Source organism: Mus caroli, chromosome 15, assembly GCF_900094665.2.
Source record: "Mus caroli chromosome 15, CAROLI_EIJ_v1.1, whole genome shotgun sequence".
Lineage (NCBI taxonomy): Eukaryota > Metazoa > Chordata > Mammalia > Rodentia > Muridae > Mus > Mus caroli.
In genome coordinates, this window is record NC_034584.1 from 57,439,872 (window position 1) to 57,459,483 (window position 19,612).

At 39.7% G+C, this 19,612-nt stretch overlaps 1 long non-coding RNA gene, 1 other non-coding gene and 1 pseudogene across 2 annotated transcripts in view; all 3 read right to left on the reverse strand.

The window, feature by feature from the left end:
- LOC110310019 overlaps nucleotides 1-2,735 on the reverse strand; it is a 55,806-nt gene extending 53,071 nt beyond the window's left edge. The window contains exon 1 of the long non-coding RNA XR_002379792.1: nucleotides 2,691-2,735. This is a non-coding gene — a long non-coding RNA (uncharacterized LOC110310019). The remainder of the gene's footprint in view (nucleotides 1-2,690) is intronic.
- Nucleotides 2,736-4,129: 1,394 nt separating this feature from the next.
- LOC115029440 lies at nucleotides 4,130-4,192 on the reverse strand. Its single transcript, XR_003835018.1, has one exon. It is a non-coding gene; the product is annotated as a U7 small nuclear RNA (small nuclear RNA).
- An 8,898-nt stretch (nucleotides 4,193-13,090) lies between these two features.
- Nucleotides 13,091-19,612, reverse strand: part of LOC110310054 — a 40,247-nt pseudogene continuing 33,725 nt past the window's right edge.

Genomic DNA, 19,612 nt, shown 5'->3' on the forward strand with positions numbered 1-19,612 from the left:
CCTTTTCTTCTCTTCTCTCTTTCTCTCCATCTGTCTCTCTCACTGTGTGTGAATCTCACTCTCTCTTCCCATTTCCTTTTCCTCTCCTTCCCCCTTTCCTATATTGTTCTGTCTGTCCTTCTTCTTCCCTACTCCTTCCTGACTATACATGTGATGTGACCAGCTTCCTCATTCTTGGACTGTCATGATTTCCCTATAATGATGGTCTGTACCCTCAAAGCATGAACTAAGTCTGTCCTATCTTAAATTTATTCAATTATTTTGTCATAGCAACAAGAAGGATAACTCACACAAGGCTGAAAGAAAACCATGGCATCTTTAAAGTTTTCACAGCAGATAAAGCATATTTTCTTACATTTGTATCAGAATTGTAATATTTTACACTACTAAAACAACCCACATACACTTGAATCCTACATCTTTTCTAACTCTGACCTGATGAGACTTCCTAAATCCAAGCTAATGTCTTGTAAGGCTAGGGCTGAAGTTTAAATTTATTCATTTATGGTGTTTGTAAGCATTTTGAAAAATGAAAAAAACGAAGAAAATTCATAGGAATATTCTGAAATAGTTAAAGTAATAAAATCACTGACTGTGTCCCTTTGTTCCTTATTATGCTTCCAAATTTCCCATATTGATCTATATCATGCTAATTCATACATTTTTAAGTTTTCTAATATTCACCCCATAGATACACTACCATTATTTCATTCATTTCCCTGACAATGAGTAGCATAATTGTTTTCAGGTTTTGTTGGTCTATTTTTTGGTTCTTGTTCTGTATATAAATATGTCATATTTTTGTACATGTGCAACAAGTGTGGCTGAAATATTCTTAGAACTATAATTAATCAATCAATTATCATATGTGAATATCCTTAGTCATACATGATATTGAATAATTTATGTCTAAAAATTGATGACTGGAGAAACTGAGAAAATTTTTGCCTGGGAGTATGCATGTTTTTGTTGCTTCACATTTTCCAGCATTAATATTATTAGATGTTTTCATTTTGTTATGGAATGGTTCAACATCTCATGTTTTCCAACTGCGATTAGATAACATTTCATTTACATTACATATTACATATTGACCATTATAGTTCCCTCTTCTGTGAATCAAAGACCATCTCCTCCATTTTGTCAGTATGTTTTTAATTTTCTTTAATAGTTCTTTATATTGAATACAAATCTGCTATTTGCATGGTAAATAATGTCATCAAGTTCATTGCTTCCCTAAGGACCTTTTCTCAACTTTGTGTAAGTTTTAGAGTAACATTCTAACAGGGAAACCAAATGAAGAACTCAGGAACAATTGCTGAAGACAAATGGAAGAAGAAGAAAATTGACCTAAGACTTCTAAGCTGCTGCCTCTGGATGGCACTTTACAAATTCTGGATAAAGTTGCTCAGGTACAGTACAGAGCCTGAGAGGAGAATGCAAATGCTTTCTGATCAGAGACTGCTACAAAAGCAAGAAAACCAGCACCAGGGGTGAGCTGAGTGGAGGGTTAACCTCTGGTTCCCCTGGTATGGAGTTTGGTGTTTTGTCTGACATACCAACATTGCCAAGAAGCAAGAGTTAGGTATCCACTGAAGGCTGCTACAAACATACTGCAAGAAAAAAAAACCCATCAAAAATTCCCAAGTTGGGATAATCTCAGCAAAGAATGGTGCTATGTAACTGTGAATTCTTAGCCATCAAATTGTAGGATATAGAATGGGCATCTGAATACCCAAGAAAGGGGAGAATGGCAAATGCATCCATTATACATTATACAGGAATCAAGTAAAGAGGTTATTGCTAGCCAGACAGATAGCATCATATTTATTTTCAATGAAAGCCAATACTCACATAGTAACAGAGGTGAGCACCACCCTTAATAAGCAAAGAAACCCAATATTCAAACTGTCTTTCCTGATTCCAGAACCTGTGTTCTGTATGATTAATTCCTCTATGAATGTCCTCATTTAATACCCTCACCAGTAGATAATAGAGTATACCCCAGAAGCTTCCCCTCTGCTCAGTGGGGCTCTGCTTGCCTTCTGTCATTAGCAGAGAACATGGAGAGAAGGCAGATGGGAAAGTTTCTTCATTCTCCTCTGTCGAGCATCTCATTAGCACTATAGAACACCTATGAAAATGGAAAGTATATCCCTTCCCTGCAAAGAGCCCGGGACGCCCCAGAGGAGTCCAGCATCGCTTTAAATAATTACTTGTGACAAAAGTGCCCAGCTTCACATCTTTACATTGAGAAAACCCTCAACTGCATATGTGACTCTTTTGTTAATATCAAAAGATGTGTAGAAAGAAATGGTGCCACACACCTGCCTTTATAAGCTGAAGGTCAGCATCAGCAAGGATTTAACCCTGTGACCTTGCCACAAATAGAACTTGTCATAGAATTTTGACTATGAATTGGTACAGGGAAGATGTACAGAGTTCAGTGGAAAAACTGTTTTGTCTTTGAGTTTAATCTTACAAAGAGTCATAGATGCTGCCCGTCCATCCCACCAATAATTCCACTACCTGCTCCACCAGACTTCCAGTTAGGCACTCTCACATATGTTATCTGGTTTAATGCAGCAAGAGATCTAAGAGTCCTTTAAGTACTGTCAGTTTCTTTCTCCCAGGACAATTTGCTCACCAGCCAGCCTTCCATTTGTAAAAGCAATAGACAAAAGACTCACCAGATGGCTTGGGGATCTGAGAGAGAGGAAGTGTTTTCACACAATATGTTCTGATGGGTTACTGTAGACAGAAGCACTAAAGCAAGGTGACTGAGCTGCAAGTGATTGTAGAGTTTCAAGGTGTTCCATTTGCTCATGGCAAACAATGACTCCCAAACCACAGCCATGACCCTGAGAGTCAGAATCACTCCTCTCTCACTAAATGACACTCTGTTCTGTAGAGCACAAAGGTATGCACCGAGGCTGTGTGCTGATTATAAACTGTGCTGTTCTGCTGTGAGCAGAAATGTGAGCCTGGTATTGAGAGCGCCAATTGAACACTGCAACATTGTGACTGTAAAATTAAAACAGAACAGCAGAAGGGATAGGAAATCTCAAACCAGGTGCTATTACATGCATTTTTATATCCATTTTTTAAATTTTAATGTCATTTATGGTCCCCCAGATAAATGGATTACCTAAGATTAACAACGATTGAACAACAATTAACTATGCTTCTCAAAAACCCACAGCCTCACTGAAATGCAGCAGTGGTCAAAAGCCTAGACTTGAAAAGTGAGTCTATAATTGCTACCCTGAAGACAATAATACTATGAGTTGCTGCATATATAGAAGAGTTGTAACAGCCCAAACTGGTCAGGAAGACAAGAGAAATTTAAAACATCAGCTTTTATTGACCATTCTAGTTTTATTTCTAATGTTCATAAGAACAACTCTACCTAAGAAATCACCAGTCCTGATGCCGCCTGCCATTTACATAAGGACCACAAATACTAGGTAACTCTTTTGCTCCAGTCTATCTGTACCCTGTTAATTTCTCAACTACTTGTCTTCTGGCATCATACATGAGATGTCATTTCATTTGTTCAATTATTCCTTTCTCTACCTCACACTGAGAATATGGGCTCCCTGACATACCATAACTTGACCTCTCTCTTTTTTAGTTTCTTCATCTACAAAAGGTATAAATAATCTTGTTAATTATTTGCTTATTATATGATTGTGAGGGAAATGTAGGTGTAGCTGTCACCTACAGCTTGTGCTTGCCTGGTGTACCTAAGACCCAATTATTTGAGTCTTACTACTACATAAAGAACATACCAGAATGTGTAGGCAAAAAGATCAGAAATTCAGGGCCATACATGCCTACACATAGCGGCCAAGATGAGATGTATGACACTCTGTCTTACCAAGGAACACCTCAGCTCAAAAGACTGACTCAAAGTCTATTGTGGGTACAAGCTGACAGTCTCTTGTTCTGCTCACAACAGCTCGCCAGAGATCTCTGTAGATAGCTCTGTAGATAGTCTGCTCAAGATAGCTTTCTGTTGAAGACAACTCTCTCCTGCTAGAAAAAAAAATTCTAAAAGCTCTTTGGATGATAGCTCATGGATTTTGTGACCAAACTCAGAAAAGCTTCTAGGAAAAAAAAAAAATTCTTAGATTTTCCAACTAGAGTCAGAAATCCTGCTAGAAACATTCTAAAAGAGCTGTGTTCACTCTCCAAGCAGCTCTCTCTGGGTAGCTCTCTCTTGCAGACCAAAGCCCAGTCTTTTATTTACATATCAATTCAATCATTTACCCAGGTTACTGTTTTATTATCCCATAAATCAGCATTATATGATCGTAGCCCCTTAATTCTTAGAAGACAGCAAGTACTTTTTTAAAAATGGCAACAAATTCAGAGATCTGCCTGCCTTTGTAAGCACAGAAAATAAGCTAGCTGGGCAGGATCTAACACTGATATTTCTATTCCCACCAGGCCTGGGCCTAAACTCACTCTGTCCCAGGCTGACCTTGAACTCAGGAGTCTGCCTGCCTTTGTAAGCACAAACAATAAACTTAGCTGGGTGGCATCTTGCCCCAGGATCACCATTTCCTAAATCTTTTCACCTCCTTTTTTTAGTATATTTCTGACTAGCTGACTCATAGTACAGCTGCCTCTGTTCTTTTAGATCTATGAAGCCCCTTATATAATTCATATTTCATTCTTATATTTTGCATAATTGAGAAATTAGACTTTCTTAAATGCATGTTTTCCGAGTTCTTTCCCACAGCCTTAAAGGCTGTGCTGAAGGACAAATCATTTAACATCTTGCTAAGGACATTAGACACAACCTCACCTCCCAGACTCATGCTGTCTCTGATTATCATTAAGTCATAAACCTTGGCAAAGAAGACATTCCCCCAAAGGCGGATCATAAAGTAAACTATACAAACAAGCCTTACTCTTAACAACCACCAACACTCATGGAGGCCCACAGCCTGCTAACTCTGCTTCAGGGGTAGGAACGGTATCACTCTATCCCTTCTGCATGGGCATGCAAGACTCAGCACTATCTCAAACAAGAAATAAAGGATACTGTCAGAATTAAATATGAGTATCAGTATGAACTCTGAACACAATATCTACTACATAGTGACTGTGTGCCTTAAGCCATCATTATTATTTAGCAGCTACCTTTCAAACAGGTATTAGGCAAGGCATCTAGTAGAAAGGTGGAATGACTTCAACAAGATTGTCTTGGTCCATTTCCTGACTCACAGATTAGTAAAGTAACAAAAATAAATATAATGGTAACATTTTTATTGGCAAATTTCTCCACAAACAATTGACAGAATGAGTGTATATGTGTGTGTGTTGATGTTCTTGGTGGTAATTATAAATATACAACCTTTAGAGTAATGAGCACTTACAGAAAAGCCTGAAATTGTTCCTCTTGACTTAAGCTGCGTCTATACTCTGCTCATGATAGGTTTTTGGGTTTTTTGGGATTTTGTTTGTTTGTTTGTTTGTTTTGCTTTTTTGCTATCTGCATATTTTTACCCTTTCTACTTTATCAGTACCACAAGTAGATTTTGTTGTATTGTGCAGCATCATTTGTTTTTAACAGGTGAAGGCAGTAGTCAAATTAAGACTGGTCATACATGGGAGACTCTGAAGTGCTTCTATTCCACCTAGTCACTGAAAGGAGAGTGAACTAATTAATGCTATGAATGTTGAACTCATCACCTTTCAACAATACTCATTTGACAGCTCCTACCTTTTGTTATCTCTGTTGTTTATTGCTGATCTCATCCAGGTGAAGGGTGGGGTACAGAAAGAAGTCTCAAATCCTTCTCAATGCTACATGGCAGACATGGCAAAGTTGTGACTTGAATACTGTTCTACAACTCCAAAATCAGTCCTTTTTTATTTCTAGCACTTAAGCTGTATCTATACTCTGTTCGTGACAGCTCTTTTTGCTATCTGAATATTTCTACCTTTCTTTCCTTATACCCATGGTTTAAGAATCACAAGTAGACTTTGTTTCATTTGGTATTTCCGTACTCATTATTTTCTCAAGACTTTATGGTGAGCACTAAAAGGTATGTTTGTCATCATACCCAGTTAGGTGACATAAGAATAGAGGTGAGCACAGGCTTTAAAGACATGTGGCATGAAGTCCTCAAATTAGTCATCCCTTCTAAACTTGCTTTAATTCAGCTCTAACAAGGAAAGGATAATAAGATTTCTATGAAAATAAGAGTCAATGTTCACAAAGTGTCTCAAATATAGTAAGACATCCAGTAAATGGGCACAGCTGTAATTACCATAATGATCACCTTGGACCATATCAGAATTTAGATGAGAATGTCCCCACAAAGAATCATGGTCTCCATTTGGTGGTGTTTTGTGGGCAGGTTTAAGAGGTATAGACTTGTTGGAGGAAGTATGTCATTGGAGGTAGGTGTAAGGGGTTTAAAGGCCCATGCCATGTGCAATTGCTTTCTTTTTGCTTGTGCTTTCTTTTACTGATGTAAGCTCTCAACTTCCTGATCCAGCTTCCATCCTTCCCCTCTGCCATCCTAGACTCTTACCTCTCTGGAACACAAAGTACACGTAAACTCTTTCTTCTATAACTTGCCTTGATCGTGGTCTTTTATCACAGCAAGAGGAAAGTAACTCCTACAGTTGTGCAGAGAAATGGTAGTTTTCCACCAATCTCTTTAAAACCTCAAAGGAATGTGTAAACATTCTGAAGAGAAAGGGGGCGGGCGGTAAAAAGAGAAGAAAGTGTATACAACTTAAACATCAACTAAGATCTGAAACATTTATTTACTTCTTGCACAAGGCTGTCCCAACAACTCAACAAAGAAGATCTACACTTGTTTCTCAAAAGTTGAATTGACTACTTTGTTGTAATTTACCAGACAGTGTAAAGTAGGTCTGCAAGACCCCAAACCCAACAAATAGACATATCCCATATTCATGGCAATCGGGAGTCTATTCACAGATATATGAATGGATGGTCCCTGTCTTTTAAATATCATAGTATATACTGGTCAAGTATTCTGTTGATATTGGACGGACCAGGGAGACTTCAAAGAAACAGGGGAGGAGCTGATTCTGCCCCAGTTTCTGGCTCTCACTAAAACTAGTTCACTAGCACAATCCTCTTCTTGGTCACTCCACTTCAGCAAAGTCTCCATGGTTTCTAAAGTTCTTTTCAGCTCAAACATTTAATGATGATTCTTCTCCCTTCCCCCAAAGAACTCTGCTGGCAATACAGAGCAAAGACAGAGAACATATGTAGGGAGAGTCACTCCATTTATATTAAATTCCACATTCCTGCAGAGCTATGTAATGTCTGCTGCCCTTCAGTCGACTCCACACACCAATGTTTGTTTACAGTCACCAGGGCATGAAAGGCTATTTTTAAACCTGGCTTTTCATGTAAGAAGGTTAAAACTCAAACTGAATTTGATTTGTTGAAGAACTCAAATCCTCAGGATTATAGCAGGAAGAAAGAGAAATGTAAGTCACTTTAATTACCCTTTGACTCTTCTCTCCCAACTCCCACCCCCATAATTCTGCTAACAAAGATACTATTGGTTAAGCTGATGGTATCCAGGGCCGAAAAGCCTTTACATTGGCTGCTGATAACCAAGGACCCTTGAGTTGTTTACTTTACATTTTCTTTGGAAACAACATGAAAACTCTTAGAAGGCAGCTGGCTAGGAAGGCAGCAAATCCAGAGATTTGCACAGCTGGCTATAGTAAAGCATCTAGAAGTTTTATTCAGCTGAGATTTTAATGTCAGGTTCTCCTTTAGCAAACACAGGCTTTGAAATCACACACTTCAATCCCCAACTTACTTACTAGTAACGTGGCAGAAAGCCTGGCTCACTCTGTCACTAACAAGAGTTTTGTTCTGTACTTTGTTTTTCACGTGGAATCTGTCTGTCTACTCCAGCATACAACATCAGTTCCAGAGAAATGAGAGTGGTTGGCCATCTCTTGTGATTCTACCCCTATTGCTAGCGCCTGGAAAATGTTTCCCTCATAATAGTTTATATATTATGTAGCTCACTGAGGTGTCCAATCCTAGAGCATTTACTTCCCAGAGATTTCAACAAGCATTGTAGAAGACTACTCCATAATGTGAGGCATGATTATGGATAAAAGTGGGGTCTGTTTGAGGAGATGATAAAAATACTCTAAAATGACTGTATGACTCTGTGAATATAATAAAACTATTGGGTTGTGTTCTTTAAGTGTTTGTCTTAGTAAGTTAACCACCTCTCTACATGGCTATTTTTTTAAAAGAACCTTCTTTACCACCCCAAATTGAACACATCAACAAATACCCATATTTAGACCAGAAATTGACATTTATGACTTGAGTAAGTGGTTGAATAGCTGGTAACTGAATGAACTGGAGAAAGGGGTGATGAAGAAGAAATAGTGTGTCCCATTCAGGAAAGAAATGCTTACACTGTTGTTTTCTACTTAATTCATAACTTTCCTCCCCCTGTAATCTCAAGTCAGTCACACTACATGAAGGGGATATACATACACCTCAGTGAAGGTTCCTTTTCATTCTCAACCTGACACAACCAAGAACCATTTGGAAAGAAGACCTCAATGAAGGATTGTCTCCATCAGGGTGGCCTATGAACACATCTATGAAGTATTATCTTAATTAATTTAACTGATGTGGGAGAAGACCTAGACCATTTTAGGACTTCCATCCCTAGGCAGCAGGCCCTGAATTATGCAAAACACAGAGAAGGCAAGCAAGGGGACACCTGTTCTTTCCTTTCTCTCTGTTCTTAACTGTAGATATGTTGGGCACAGCTGTTTGAAGTTCCTGACTTAACCTCACCATAATGATGGACTATAGGAATTGTAAACTGAAATATCCCCTTTCCTCCATGAAGTTGATTCTTGTTGATACTTTGTAACCGCAACAGAATATAATCCTCTTTATAAAAATTTTAACCAGAGACATAGCAAGGTGGCTGAATGGGTAAAAGCACTTGCCACTGAGTCTGACTACCTAGGTTTGATCTTAGGATGCACATGGGTCAAAGAAGAAAATGACTCAAGCCAGTTGTCCTCTGACCTCTACAAATGTTACATAGCAAACAGAATGTACATGTACATGCCTCTGCCTCCCAAGTACTGGGATTAAAGGTGTGTGCCACCACGTCCTGTATTCTAATGAAATTTAAAAGAGAAGCTGTAAGAATATGTTCAAAACCCTAATTTTGGCTTTCCTTTTAAAATAAACTGCAGGAATTTCTGTATTTTTATATTTGGTGGTAGCATCAGAAATCCAACTTTTGAACTGAGTGAGGAAAGCTAAATCTCAACAACAGTTATACTTAAAGAATGTTCTAGGAAGCAACAGCCCAAGGGCAGAATTTAGGAGAGCAGGAGGCAGAGCCCGGGCCTGGGCCAGCAGTGTGAGGAGTGGTGCTTGTTGCTGGCCCACTTTGCTCTTCCAAAGACTGCATTGCCTGTACTGAAGACGAGCTACATCAAATGGCACACCATGTGAATATGATGAGTCGTCCTATGAAGGAACAGAGCCATCTGCAATACAACTGCTGTTTGGAAAGGTCATCTTCTTACTGAGCTTGGCTATCTGCTACATGCTCACTGTGGACTGGAACATCCACAAACATTTTAAAGCTCCTGGCACTACTTACTGACTTTGGATCTGTGGGCAGTATTTGGATCAATAGCAGTATTGTTGCCAATAGAAAAACTCAGACATACACACACACACACACACACACACACACACACACACACACACAGACACATGTACCCCAGGTTAGGTTCACACTTACATGTTCCTGGGGATTGCTTTAACTTGTGATCTCCCTGGCCCTGCCCCCCATGACTGGATTCGTAAGAATGCACAGCTGAACCTGGTTCATGTGTGCTGAGAACCAATCCCAGGGCTCTATGCATGCTGGGTGCTGAGGACTGAACACATGGACTCACACACCATACATGGGTAATCTCTCCCATTTACCCCTGAGATTCAGGTTTTTCAGCCGTCTCTCCAGCATACACATTAACCATTTGAAAATAGAAACTACTGATATTGGATGATGGCAAGGTTCAGAAGACCTTCCAGAGAATTTCTAGGATCTTCTGTCCTCAAGGAATCCATTACATACTTCTACTTGCAGAAAAAGCAAGAATGGCTAATTAGGAAAACACTTGAAACTGAAGAAGAACGAAGACCAAAGTGTGGACACTTGCCCCTTCTTACAATTGGAAACAATCACCCATGGAAGGAGTTAGAGACAAAGTTTGGAGCTGAGACAAAGATGGACCATCTAGAGACTGCCATATCCAGGGATCCATCCCATAATTAGCCTCCCAACGATGACACCATTGCATACACTAGCAAGCCTTGGCTGAAAGGACCCTGATATAGCTGTCTCTTCTGAGACTAGACCAGGGCCTAGCAAACACATAAGTGGATGCTCACAGTCAGCTATTGGATGGATCACAGGGCCCCCCAATAGAGGAGCTAGAGAAAGTATCCAAGGAGCTAAAGAGATCTGCAACCCTATAGGTGGAACAACATTATGAACTAACCAGTACCCCGGAGCTCTTGACTCTAGCTGCATATGTATCAAAAGATGGCCTAGTCGGCCATCACTGGAAAGAGAGGCCCATTGGACATGCAAACTTTATATGCCCCAGTACAGGGGAACGCCAGGTCCAAAAAATTGGGAATGGGTAGGTAAGGAAGTGGGGGGGGGGGAGGGTATGGGGGACTTTTGGGAAAGCATTGGAAATGTAAATGAGGAAAATACCTAATAAAAAGGAAAAAAAAAGATGTGCACACAAACAATCCTGAGCTCAACTGGAACGAACATAAATGAAAATAAACAGCACATAAATTCCTTAAAAAAAAAAAAAAAAGGAAAAAACATACTCCCAAGAGAGGAGGAGTTGGGCAGGAGGAAAGAGATAAGATGGAAAACCACTCTGCCATATAGGACCTGGGCTCTTCTGGCTCACAGCCACCCATGATGGCTTACCTTAATGGGGCCCTGGGTGCAACTTGGATCCTTACACTTACTGGCAAGTACTTGGCCAACTAAGCCATTCCCCCAACTCTGTGTTGTCTTTTTTATACATCCTCAAGCTGCTATAGACAAAAGAGAATTGAGACATTTTCTCTCCCTAAATCTGGGCCAAACTATGAAGATACTGTTTCCTTTTCCAGTGTGTGTATCAGTCTGTGGTAAGGGTCAGGAGTGGACCTACCTGACTTCCCATTTACAGTAATGCAGAGTAGCTTCAATGACAAGTGGCCCCTTGTATATCAATAGGCTTCTCCATTGCTCCCACTCTACAGCTCACCTGCACATTGCTCAACTGAGCTGCACATATATTCTCCCTCTACAACCCAAGATAAAGGAGTTGATAAAGGAGTCAATGCTCTCTGGAACATTCCAACTCCACTGCAGAGGCCCAGAACAGAGTAACAATCACTGGTGGGCACAATGTATCTAAGGCTTAAGCAGGTGAGTCACACCCTCAACACTGCTTCTTAGGTCACCACACAAACCAGGCTTTATTAGTATGTTATAAAAGAAACAGGAGACACCAGATCTTGTGAAATGTTTAAATAACTTTAAACTTTATTGAGTAAAAATTGCATCAGCACAACCATAATATAATGAATAGAAAAGATAAATACAAAGTATCACATGTGAAATAGATTGTTATGAACCTGGCAGTTTCAACCATAAATACTAAATCCCCAACTTTCCACAGTGGTAATATTAATCTAATGAGAAAAAAATCTCAATTTCATCTTAATAAATACCAAAACTCTTTAAGAAAAAACTTTAAATTGAATCAAAATTTTCAATAAAAATATAACAATTCAATGCAGCAATAGATGGGGTTTGTATTCAGTGAGACCTGAGATAGAAATGGACTTTTGCCATTATAGTTACTCAAGTCAACTTCCAAACCTAAGACAGGTCTGGGAAACAATGAGTCTTTAAATGACCATGGTGCTTCCCTTACTAGTCCTGGAGTCCAGTCAGTAGTTTAGCTGCAGTTCTACATCCTGTACATCCAGTAAAATACGTTGGTGCAAAACAGCACCGTGCTGTGCAACTCATTTTCATTTCTCATACTATTTTCAAACTTAAAAAAAAAATTAAAACAAAACAAAAACACCACCACTATCTCCTGCTTCAATTTAACAGCATACAAGTCCAGCACTAGAGATGCTAGTGAAGGGCTTCAGCCTCTTCCTGCTCATGTCCCTCCTGGCACCGCGATGAGCACTGCTGATGTCCCTCCTGGCACTGTGATGAGCACTGCTGATGTCCCTCCTGGCACCGCGATGAGCACTGCTGATGTCCCTCCTGGTACCACCATGAGCACTGCTGATGTCCCTCCTGGCACTGTGATGAGCACTGTTGATGTCCCTCCTGGCACCATGATGAGCACTGCTGATGTTCCTCCTGGCACCGTGATGAACCTTTATTTCAGAAATAGACACTGCAAACAAGGACTTGAGGATGGGAAATGACAATGGCCAAGGTTTGCAAGTGAGTTAAGGAAAACAATCAGTGGAGTGGGGTCAGGAAGACAAAAACAAAACCAAAAGACAAACAAAAGCCAAAAACAAAACAAACAACAAAACCAAAAACACAAACAACAAAACATAAAAAACCAACAGAAACCAAAAACAAAACCACAAACAAAAGAAACCAAACTCCAAAACACGAACGCGAACACAAAAAAACAAACGACAAAAAAAGCACAAACAAAAAAAAAATTAAAAACCCAAAACCACTAAAAAACAAACAAGAAATCACTAACAAAACACACACAAGAAAAACAAAAAAAGAAAAAGAAAAAACAACAAAACAAAACACAACAAAAAACAAAAAAGAAAACCAAAATAACAGAAAAAAAAGCCAAAAACTCAATGAAACATTAAACAAAAAAGCACATACACACAAACAAAAACAAAAATAAAGCAAAAAAAAAAAAAGCAAAAGAAAGCAAAAAACATGAATTCATTTAATTCCAGCACTAAAACAGTATTTCTTGAACATGTGGTCTCCTGTAGGTTGGGCAGCAGCAGTTTCTAAGCTTGCAATAGTTACACACATCCTAGAGATGGCATTAGGGCATCAGTCCCACATCCCACGTGAGGACTATATTGAAGAGAGTGGGCTTCATCCAGTGAGACAGCTCAGTACCTGTTTTATATCTCTTCAACACATCCTACCTGAGGTATATTAGAAAGAGGGATGGAAAAGCACAGGGATGGGGACCATAGCAACCAGGTGGATGTTGTTACAGTAATTGACTGTGCAGGATTTCCCAGACCATCCTCTTCCTGAAGGTGGGCATGTGTTGCTGAGAAAAGGTCACAGGCTGGTCCCTAGCGATGTAATCTGCATATTTGCAGGCAAACATTCCACAGTCACTCCCATTCTGTTGCTGAGGAATCTCCTCTGATGTCAAACTGTACTGCTTCCACTCCAAAGGGTCCAGCTCAATGTTCCTGCGTGTCTTGCTCTCATTCTGTAAATATTGGAAGATGGTCTCACAGATAGACTTCCCTGTCTGTCCCATGGAATCGAGGTACACAATACTTCGTTTTCTTAAATCGATTACCACCAGGCTCCAATGTACCCTCTGGTGAATAGGCACCAAGATGAGTTCTTTTTCAAAGAGATTGATGCCTCGAGACCATCTTTTCACAGAACTGTAACCGCCATGCTTTAGCTTGGGGTAAAAGAAAGTGCTAAAGACATGAAGAGCCGGGTAGCCTTGCTTTTCATTTCTCTCAACCAGAAGGTTCATGTAGAAATTGATGACCTCATCATTGAGCCACTGACCGTTCTCCAGGGTCTGGATATCTCCTCTGGTGATTCGTAACTTGAATCTGGAACTTAGAATTTCTTCTTGGGGTCCTGGACCCAGTGCATTCTCAATTTCCTTCTCCATGGCCTCTGTAATATCAAGGATTTGATCCATTTCTCTGACCTTTGCTTGGTCTGTGAGAGGCTTTTCCTCTGCTGCAAGTACTGCCATCTTGTTGGGGAGTAAGTTATCGTCTCTGCCACTCTCCAGGATGACCTGAGCCTGTGTTCCTGTTAAATCAGGCTCCAAGATGTTTCCCCTTCTTACTTCACCCTTTACACCACCTTCCTTCTCTAGAACAGATTTCTCCTCAGAACAGCACTTCTCTCTCTCCTCTGGTGAAAGATATTCTGTTAGAGGAACAACAGTAGATGGTTCTTGATCACTTTGAGATGGTTCTGATCCATGACTGTCTTCTGACTGGCCCGCTTTGATCTTCCGGGCATTTGTAATGATTCGCTGAAGGTTTTGAAGCAACCTTCTTTTGGAGAGTAAGCTATCTCCTCTGCCACTATCCTGGATATTCTGAGCCTGTGTTCCTGTTAAATCAGGCTCCAAGATGTTCCCCCTTTTTCCTTCAACCTTTACACCTTTCTTCTCATTAATGATTCGCTGAAGGTTTTGAAGCAACCTTCTGTTCTTTTCCTTTTGGGGGCTTTGTATGTTTTCCTCCATGGCAGTATAGGGCCGCTTGCGACCCTTGCCACCATCAGCAGGCTCCCTCCCAGTTACAGCCTGCTCTGGAGGACCTTCAGTCAACTCTAGTTGTTTTGGAGACTCTCCCTGGGGTTTCCATACCTGACCCTTGCTAGGCTGTTCTCTCAGGAGCTCTAGGTCTTGAGGCTCCTGAGGGGTCTTCTTCTGAGCCTCGCCAGGTTCTTTAAATACGGTCTCTATTCCATCCTGGCATTTCTTTTTTAGACCTTGGCCCAAAGCTTCCGACTCTATCTCTGTCCCATTTTCATTTTGGTGTTTTCGTTTTTGCCCTTTTCCTGAACCTTCGGGCTTCATCTCCAACCCAGGTGGTTTAGGTTGGACTGATTTTTAGAGGCTGTTACTTTTGGGTCGTTCAATCTGATGTCCGAAAAATCACTTCTTCCAGTAGATGGTGAGTCTCCTTTGTAAACAGTTGACTTTGCAGGTCAGGGTCAGTCAAAGAATGGAGATAATTCAGCAGACCGATTGGTGAATAGTCAGCCCTTGGCAGTTCACCAGGGGTCCACTCTAGAAAACTCAGAGGAGTTCTAAGGATACTTCCTCAGAAGTATCCTTCTTGGTTGCTGTAACCAGCTAAATAGCGAAAATCTCAAAATCGGACTAATTGTCCTAGTTAAACACTAGTAAAACACGGGGCCTGAACCTAGTAGTTAACACTTCGGAGGCAACCTCACGAATGATGTTGAGCTCAGAGGGTTGCCCCTAGACATAGCCTTCTAGGTTCCATAGCTGGTTGTGATGTCAGCTGAAAGGATGCTAAGCAACGTTTTTGGAGGTTGGAAGCCCTCCCCAACTCCAACTTGGTCCAGGGTTTCAAAGCACTCCTTTGCCCGAGTGGCAAGTTTGAATGTATTGATATATATCACAGTTCTTGGGCAGAACAGAGGGTTACTTACCTAAATGCTCTCAGCATAGTTCAGCTGGTCCTGACTAGTACCTTTGTCTTTTAGGAAGCTGTCCCATCATGGTCAATTATAGAAATTTAAGTGCCCTTCAAAATATCTTCTCACACATAATATGCTTGCCAATTACAAAGAATAAATAGAATTTTACAGTTATAAAACCTAGTAGGTAGTGTTGTGTGACAAAATTTGTTTCTCCTCTGCATAAGGAGCCCAGGACAGACCAAAGTGCCCATACCACCTAAGTCCTACTTGATGAACCAATAAGTTTAATTGGGGTTACTTATAGGAATATGGGTGAGGGGTTAGTTACAGGAGCAGAAATGACTCAAAGACAGCTGAATTGTCAAAGCCTACCCAGGTTAGGTGACAGCTCACAAAAGCTGGGAACCTGGAGAAACTGCAGTGCACATAGATATTTAAAAGGGCTGGAGAATGTCCTTTCCAGGTGCCTCAGTTGGTCTAAACTTCTTCCAGACAGCTGGTATGAGTGTGGCTCTTTTGAGAATCTTCTTTCCAGCTCAGCTTCCTTTCATCTGAGAGGGACTCTCAGCTTTTATTGCTCTCTGGCAGGGAAGGAGCCTAGTGAATCTGATCAATTTTAGGGACTATTTTGAGATCTTTTGTTGCCTTCCTGCCTGAGGGGCTTCCATTCAGAGGGAATGAAGGGTGGAATGGTTCAGTGTTTCAGTATTGGAGGAAACTTGTGAAACTGGTACCGATTTATCAAGGATCAATCCCAAAGAGAATAAATAAAATCTCACCATTATCAATAGGATCCATTGAGAAAGATACACCACTTCTTCAGTTACAATCCTACCAATAACACAAGCCCTGAACTCCTTTCTAGAAAACAGTAGGAAGAACTCAACTGTACTTGTAGTTACAGAGGTGGGTGTTTTCTGTTGGTCCTAGAATCTGAACTCCAGCCACCATGATTAAACAGCAAGCACTTTACCCTCTTGTCCATTTCAGCCACCCCACCTTGAGCATATCTTTGATCTACTCTCAAAGGTATGAAGATATTTTTACGAAAATGTGAGAAAAGAACTGAGACACATACTATTTGGTGTTTTCCACTGAAAGTATTAACAAAATGTGCACATATATTCTACACCAATGATTTACTCTAAGGAAAAAAAGGTACTTTTTTTTTCTGTAAAAGGTTTGAATTTCTTGTGATTTTTATTTCCCCGGGTATCATTTTGTTTGTACCAGGCTTCTTTCTCTTCTTTCTAATTACACCTTTGAGAGATTTGTTCCCATGCCAAGAAAAAATCTTGAAACTACCACATTGATCTTACATTGCTGAATAACCAAGCAGGGCTGCCTTTATGATGGTGAACATTGTGTTTAGAGGATACATTTATTGTGCTAGGTTTGTAAAAATAAAATTTTAGGTTGCATAATCCCTGAGGAAATTACTGTCTTGAGTGTACCCTGTCAGGTAGCCTGAGATGGACCACTTCCTGGTAACATTGAAGTACTCTTAAAAAAAATTGCTGAATGTTGCAAAATATTTCAGTGCCACAGCTATTCCTACAAAGTGATGGGTCACAAGATTAAACAGGCTAATGGTTTAGTTCTGCTTTGTACAAACTGCCTATTTGCTTGCATGTCTGAGGCATCTGTTGGACGTGTCACTAAATCAAGTCTTGCCTGCTCTGGGAGAAGATATGAGTTAGTTTGGCTTCCCAAAATTGTTACTTTGTAGGTTTTGCCTATATAATCCTTTAGCTAGCAATAGCCCTGGCCTTATCTAGAGAATTCTCTCTTTGTGGGCTCCGGTCAGTCTTTTAATAAAAATGCCTCTATTTACTGAAAAATAAAATAGAATATTCTAGAAAATGCAAAAACTTCCATGTGTAACTTTTTAAAATATCAGCTTCGAAAACAGTGAGAAATTGTCCCTCCTATCTATCACTATATTCTTGTAAGTCTTTGTAAGATGGAATGGAATTTTGATCATTTATTTTGATTATTGAATCTGAATAAATGTCCAAATTGAAGAACAAGGGAAGAAAGGAAATACGCCAGCAATGGAAGTAAATGCCGAGAGAAAACACATCCAGCCCAGGATCTCTTAGAATTTTGAATTCCGGCCGGGCGTGGTGGCGCACGCCTTTAATCCCAGCACTTGGGAGGCAGAGGCAAGCGGATTTCTGAGTTCGAGGCCAGCCTGGTCTACAGAGTGAGTTCCAGGACAGCCAGGACTACACAGAGAAACCCTGTCTCGAAAAACCAAAAAAAAAAAAAAAAGAATTTTGAATTCCAGAATCTCAAAGACAGAATTTCAATAAAGTCTTCCAATGACTCCACTGCGAAGATGCTATAGTCTGCACTAGTACTATAGACTATAGTCTCCCAGTACTAAAGTTAGTACCCGTGTAAACATACCTTAGTTTAGGCTTTGATTCACATCTTTATAGATTATCTAAAAAGGAAAAGAAAAAGAGAAAGAAAATTCATCATTCAAACACTACATTAGCAGAAATTGTTAAAGTGCTAGAATAAAGATAGCTGCTTAATGTATGAGAAATTACTATTACAGAAACTACAATGGTCACTTCTCATGGCCAGTCTGTTCTACTTTAGCAATTTAGCAATTTACAGTTACTAGTAACTGTCATGGTGGCCAGCACATCCATATCCCTATCATGAGAATATTTCTCTTGGTACAAGAAATCCTAGTGTACAGAGTCGGGTAAGCCTGCAATAGGAATTTTAAAAGCTATGGGTGAAATGATTAACGGAACATCATGAAGAATGCCAGGCTCATCCTCTCTCATGGGACACTTATGACAATGGGAACAAAATGGCCAACACAGTTTACCACCTTACCAATAGACTCATTGTAAGAACCAAAATAATCAAAGGCCATTAACTACATATTATCTCCTAGACAGCATTTCCCATTTCATTTCCAGTTTCTATTCAAATAAGTCATGATCACATCTTGTCCAGCTGATAGCTGGGACTATACATTTACCAAGCTTGTAAAAGTATAAAAATGACCCTTGGCTAATTTGTAAAGAAATTACCATTACAGAAATTACAGCATTAATTTTCTTTATTCCTTTTCTCTTTTAAATTTTTCATTATATAGACTTGTTTTACATGGCACTGAGTTATATACAAGGACATTCCCATACAAGTACATAGTATATGTGGAGCATGTTATTCCCACGCCCCCCTACCCTCAACTTTCTCACCCCTTCCCCTTCCTATTAGTTCCCTTTGTTCCTCTAGAGCAGTGGTTCTCAGCCTTCCTAATGCTGCAACACTTTAATACAGTTCCTCATGTTGTGGTGACCCCCAACCATAAAATTATTTTGTTGCTACTTCATAACTGTAATTTTGCTACTGTTATGAATCATAATGTAAATATCTGATATTCAGAATATCTAGTATATAACCCTCAAAGGGGTCATGGCCCACATGTTGAGAATCTTTGTTCTACCATCTAGACAATTGCACGGAAATCATTTCTTCTGACCAGCCTGTCCTGTCTCATACTGTTTACTACATTATTTCAAAGGGGTCATGGCAGTTTTTTGTTTGTTTTGTTTTGTTTTGTTTTGTTTTGTTTTGTTTTGTTTTGTTTTGTTTTTAGAGCCTACTATGGACTCAATGCTTAGATAATCTCATTTATCAATCACACAAGAATTTGGGACTAGTTTTGTTTATTTCTCTGCTTATTTTTGAATGGGGTCTTAAAGACAGTAAATGGCCCAGCCTAGTGAAGACAGCATTAGAGGATAAAATGAAGATTCTATCTACTTAAGTCATCCGAAGTATATTTAAGACAGCCATTGGGAGTTCATTCCCAATACCATCAACTTGCAAAGAACAATTACTCATATTTAGGCTGGGAATGGTTGTTCACACTGAGAAAAGGTAGGCATATTTGGGTGAGTTTGAACCCAGCTTAATCTAGTGAGTTTCGGGACAGCCTGAAACTACATAGTAAGACTCTGTCTCAAAAACATAAAATAAAATAAAATAAAATAAAATAAAATAAAATAAAATAAAATAAAATAAAATAAAATGGAGAGAGAGAAGAAGAAGAAGAAGAAGAAGAAGAAAGAGAGAGAGAGAAAGAAAGA